Source organism: Arachis ipaensis, chromosome B9 (assembly GCF_059453495.1).
Source record: "Arachis ipaensis isolate K30076 ecotype BB chromosome B9, ASM5945349v1, whole genome shotgun sequence".
NCBI lineage: Eukaryota > Viridiplantae > Streptophyta > Magnoliopsida > Fabales > Fabaceae > Arachis > Arachis ipaensis.
The window spans coordinates 44,529,101-44,534,866 of record NC_142444.1 but is presented as its reverse complement, the minus strand read 5'-3'; the positions used below and the strand labels follow the sequence as shown (position 1 = coordinate 44,534,866).

General features: G+C 41.6%; 1 non-coding gene across 1 annotated transcript; it reads right to left on the bottom strand.

Moving 5' to 3' along the window:
* Window positions 1-590: 590 nt before the first annotated feature.
* Window positions 591-698, bottom strand: LOC148544502 (small nucleolar RNA R71). The gene has a single exon (XR_015900398.1). It is a non-coding gene; the product is annotated as a small nucleolar RNA R71 (small nucleolar RNA).
* Window positions 699-5,766: the final 5,068 nt, after the last annotated feature.

Genomic DNA, 5,766 nt, shown 5'->3' with positions numbered 1-5,766 from the left:
TGGTATAAAGGATCTCCATTATTATTATTATTTTTCTGTGCCTTCTTCTTTGTCATATGAGCAGGAGCAAGGATAAGAACATTCTTGTGGAAGCAGATCCAGAACCTGAAAGGACTCTGAAGAGAAAATTAAGAGAAGCTAAAATACAACAATCCAGAGATAACCTTTCAGAAATTTTCGAACAGGAAAAGGAGATGGCAGCCGAAAATAATAATAATGTAAGGAAGATGCTTGGTGACTTTACTGCACCTAATTCCAATTTACATGGAAGAAGCATCTCCATTCCTGCCATTGGAGCAAACAATTTTGAGCTGAAACCTCAATTAGTTTCTCTGATGCAGCAGAACTGCAAGTTTCATGGACTTCCATCTGAAGATCCTTTTCAGTTCTTAACTGAATTCTTGCAGATATGTGATACTGTTAAGACTAATGGAGTAGATCCTGAAGTCTACAGGCTCATGCTTTTCCCTTTTGCTGTAAGAGACAGAGCTAGATTATGGTTGGATTCTCAACCTAAAGACAGCATGAACTCTTGGGATAAGCTGGTCACGGCTTTCTTAGCCAAGTACTTTCCTCCTCAAAAGCTGAGCAAGCTTAGAGCTGATGTTCAAACCTTTAGACAGAAAGAAGGTGAATCCCTCTATGAAGCTTGGGAAAGATACAAACAGTTGACCAAAAAGTGTCCTTCTGACATGCTTTCAGAATGGACCATCCTGGATATATTCTATGATGGTTTATCTGAGCTATCAAAGATGTCACTGGACACCTCTGCAGGTGGATCCATTCACCTAAAGAAAACGCCTGCAGAAGCTCAAGAACTCATTGACATGGTTGCTAATAACCAGTTCATGTACACTTCTGAAAGGAATCCTGTGAGTAATGGGATGCCTATGAAGAAGGGAGTTCTTGAAGTTGATACTCTGAATGCCATATTGGCTCAGAATAAAATATTGACTCAGCAAGTCAATATGATCTCTCAGAGTCTGCATGGAATGCAAGCTGCATCCAACAGTACTCAAGAGGCTTCTTCTGAAGAAGAAGCTTATGATCCTGAGAACCTTGCAATAGCAGAGGTAAATTACTTAGGTGAACCTTATGGAAACACCTATAACTCAACATGGAGAAATCATCCAAATTTCTCATGGAAGGATCAAAAGCCCCAACAAGGCTTTAATAATGGTGGAAGAAACAGGTTTAGCAATAGCAAGCCTTTTCCATCATCAACTCAGCAACAGACAGAGAACTCTGAACAAAATGCTTCTAATTTAGCAAATCTAGTCTCTGATCTATCTAAGGCCACTGTAAGTTTCATGAATGAAACAAGGTCTTCCATTAGAAATCTGGAAGCACAAGTGGGCCAGCTGAGTAAAAGGATCACTGAAATCCCTCCTAGTACTCTCCCAAGCAATACAGAAGAGAACCCAAAAGGAGAGTGCAAGGCCATTGACATAAGTGCCATGGCCGAACCTGTGAGGAGAGGAGAGGACGTGAATCCCAAGGAGGAAGACCTCCTGGGACGTCCAGTGATCAATAAGGAGCTTCCCTCTGAGGAACCAAAGGAATCTGAGACTCATCTAGAGACCATAGAGATTCCATTGAACCTCCTTATGCCCTTCATGAGCTCTGATGAGTATTCCTCTTCTGAAGAGAATGAGGATATTACTAAAGAGCAAACTACCAAGTTTCTTGGTGCAATCATGAAGCTGAATGCCAAATTATTTGGCATTGATACTTGGGAAGTTGAACCTCCCTTGTTCATCAATGAACTAAGTGATCTGGATCAACTGACATTGCCTCAGAAGAGACAGGATCCTGGAAAGTTCATAATACCCTGCACCATAGGCACCATGATCTTTAAGGCTCTGTGTGACCTTGGTTCAGGAATAAACCTCATGCCCCTCTCTATAATAGAGAAACTGGGAATCTATGGGGTGCAAGCTGCTAAAATCTCACTGGAGATGGCAGACAGCTCAAGAAAACAGGCTTATGGACAAGTAGAAGATGTATTAGTAAAGGTTGAGGGCCTTTACATACCTACTGATTTCATAGTCCTGGATACTGGAAAGGAAGAGGATGAATCCATCATCCTAGGAAGACCTTTCCTGGCCATAGCAAGAGTTGTGATTGATGTTGACAGAGGTGAAATAGTCCTCCAATGGAATGAGGACTCCCTTGTGTTTAAAACTCAAGGATCTCCCTCTGCAACCATGGAGAGGAAGCAGGAAAAGCTTCTCTCCAGGCAGAGTCAACCAGAGCCCCCACAGTCAAACTCTAAGTTTGGTGTTGGGAGGCCACAACCAAACTCTAAGTTTGGTGTTGAACTCCCATATCCAAACTCTAAGTTTGATGTTGGAGAGTCTCAACAAAGCTCTGCACATCTGTGAGGCTCCATGAGAGCCCACTGTCAAGCTATTGACATTAAAGAAGCGCTTGTTGGGAGGCAACCCAATGTTTATCTAATTCTTATTTTTATTGTTTTTCATGTTTTCTTAGGTTCATGATCATGTGGAGTCACAAAATAAATATAAAAATTGAAAACGGAATCAAAAACAGCAGAAGAAAAATCACACCCTGGAGGAGCATCTGTCTGGCGTTCAGCGCCAGAACAGAGCATGGTTCTGGCGCTGAACGCCCAAAATGGGCAGCTTCTGGGCGCTGAACGCCAGAACAGGCATGGTTCTGGCATTCAACGCCAGAAATGGCACACAGATGGGCGTTGAACGCCCAAAATGGCTACCAACCTGGCGCTGAACGCCCAGAGTTGGATACAAAGGAATTTTTACATGCCTAATGGGTGCAGGGATGTAAATCCTTGAACACCTCAGGATCTGTGGACCCCACAGGATCCACTCAGGATCTGTGGACCCCACAGGATCCCCACCTACCTCCACTCACCTCTTCTCACCACTCTCTTTCACACAACCCCGTAAACACTCTTCCCTAAAAACCCCTCACCAATCACCTCAATCTCTCTTCCCCACTAAACCTTCACCACTTACATCCACCCACTCTTCCCCATAAACCTACCTCATAAACTCCACCTACCTTCAAAATTCAAAACCAATTTCCCACCCAAACCCACCCATATGGCCGAACCAATACCCCCCCTCCCTTCCCTATATAAAGCCCTCCATTCTTCATCAAATTCACACAACACACCCCTCTACACTCTCCTTGGCCGAAACCACCTCTCCCTCTCCCTCTCCATATTTCTTCTTCTTCTTCTTCTATTCTTTTGTTTATTGCTCGAGGGCGAGCAATATTCTAAGTTTGGTGTGGTAAAAGCATAGCTTTTTTGTTTTTCCATTACCATTGATGGCACCTAAGACCGGAGAATCCTCTAGAAGAGGGAAAGGGAAGATAAAAGCTTCCACATCCGAGTCATGGGAGATAGAAAGGTTCATCTCCAAAGCCCATCAAGACCACTTCTATGATGTTGTGGCCAAGAAGAAGGTGATCCCTGAGGTCCCTTTTAAACTCAAAAGAAATGAGTATCCGGAGATCCGACATGAAATTCAAAGAAAAGGTTGGGAAGTTCTAACAAACTCCATCCAACAAGTCGGCATCTTAATGGTTCAAGAGTTCTATGCCAATGCATGGATCACCAAGAACCATGATCAAAGTAAGAACCCGGATCCAAAGAACTATGTTACAATGGTTCGGGGGAAATACTTGGATTTTAGTCCGGAAAATGTGAGGTTGGCGTTCAACTTGCCATACATGGAAGAGAACGCACGCCCCTACACAAGGAGAGTCAACTTTGATCAAAGGTTGGACCAAGTCCTTATGGACATATGTGTAGAAGGAGCTCAATGGAAGATTGACTCCAAAGGCAAGCCGGTTCAACTAAGAAGATTGGACCTCAAGCCTATTGCTAGAGGATGGTTGGAGTTTATTCAATGCTCAATCATTCCCACTAGCAACTGGTCTGAAGTTACTATAGACCGGGCCATCATGATCCATAGCATCATGATTGGAGAAGAGGTGGAAGTTCATGAGATTATACCTCAAGAACTCTACAAGGTGGCTGACAAGTCCTCCACCATGGCAAGGTTAGCCTTTCCTCACCTCATTTGCCACCTATGCAATTCAGCTGGGATTGACATAGAGGGAGATATCCTCATTAAAGAGGACAAGCCCATCACTAAGAAAAAGATGGAGCAAGCAAGAGAGCCCAGTCATGGAGCTCAAGAGGCGCAAGAAGCTCAGCACCATGAGATTCCGAAAATGCCTCAAATGCACTTTCCTCCACAAAACTACTGGGAGCACATCAACACCTCCCTAGAAGAATTGAGTTCCAATATGGGACAACTAAGGGTGGAACATCAAGAGCACTCCATCATGCTTCATGAAATAAGAGAATATCAAAAAGCAATGAGGGAGGAGCAACAAAGACAAGGAAGAGACATAGAAGAGCTCAAGGACATCATTGGTTCCTCAAGAAGGAAACGCCACCATCACTAAGGTGGACTCATTCCTTGTTCTTACTTTCTCTGTTTTTCATTTTCTATGTTATGTGCTTATCTATGTTTGTGTCTTCATTACATGATCATTAGTAGTAGTAACTATGTCTTAAAGTTATAAATGTCCTATGAATCCATCACCTCTCTTAAAAAAAAATGTTTTAAATCAAAAGAACAAGAAGTACATGAGTTTTGAATTTATCCTTGAACTTAGTTTAATTATATTGATGTGGTGACAATGCTTCTTGTTTTCTGAATGTATGCTTGAACAGTGCATATGTCTTTTGAAGTTGTTGTTTAAGAATGTTAAATATGTTGGCTCTTGAAAGAATGATGACTAGGAGACATGTTATTTGATAATCTGAAAAATCATAAAAATGATTCTTGAAGCAAGAAAAAGCAGCAAAGAACAAAGCTTGCAGAAAAAAAAAATAGGCGAAAAAAAAAATAGAAAGAAAAAGAAAAAGCAAGCAGAAAAAGCCAAAAGTTCTTAAAACCAAGAGGCAAGAGCAAAAAGCCAATAACCCTTAAAACCAAAAGGCAAGGGCAAATAAAAAGGATCCCAAGGCTTTGAGCATCAGTGGATAGGAGGGCCTAAAGGAATAAAATCCTGGCCTAAGCGGCTAAACCAAGCTGTCCCTAACCATGTGCTTGTGGCGTGTAGGTGTCAAGTGAAAACTTGAGACTGAGCGGTTAAAGTCAAGGTCCAAAGCAAAAGAAGAGTGTGCTTAAGAACCCTGGACACCTCTAATTGGGGACTTTAGCAAAGCTGAGTCACAATCTGAAAAGGTTCACCCAATTATGTGTTTGTGGCATTTATGTATCCGGTGGTAATACTGGAAAACAAAGTGCTTAGGGCCACGGCCAAGACTCATAAAGAAGCTATGTTCAAGAATCATCATACTGAACTAGGAGAGTCAATAACACTATTCGAAATCTGAAGTTCCTATAGATGCCAATCATTCTGAACTTCAATGGATAAAGTGAGATGCCAAAACTATTCAAGAGGCAAAAAGCTATAAGTCCCGCTCATTTGATTGAAGCTCTGTTTCATTGATAGTTTGGAATTTATAGTATATTCTCTTCTTTTTATCCTATTTGATTTTCAGTTGCTTGGGGACAAGCAACAATTTAAGTTTGGTGTTGTGATGAGCGGATAATTTATACGCTTTTTGGCATTGTTTTTAGTATGTTTTTAGTAGGATCTAGTTACTTTTAGGGATGTTTTCATTAGTTTTTATGTTAAATTCACATTTCTGGACTTTACTATGAGTTTGTGTGCTTTTCTGTAATTTCAGGTATT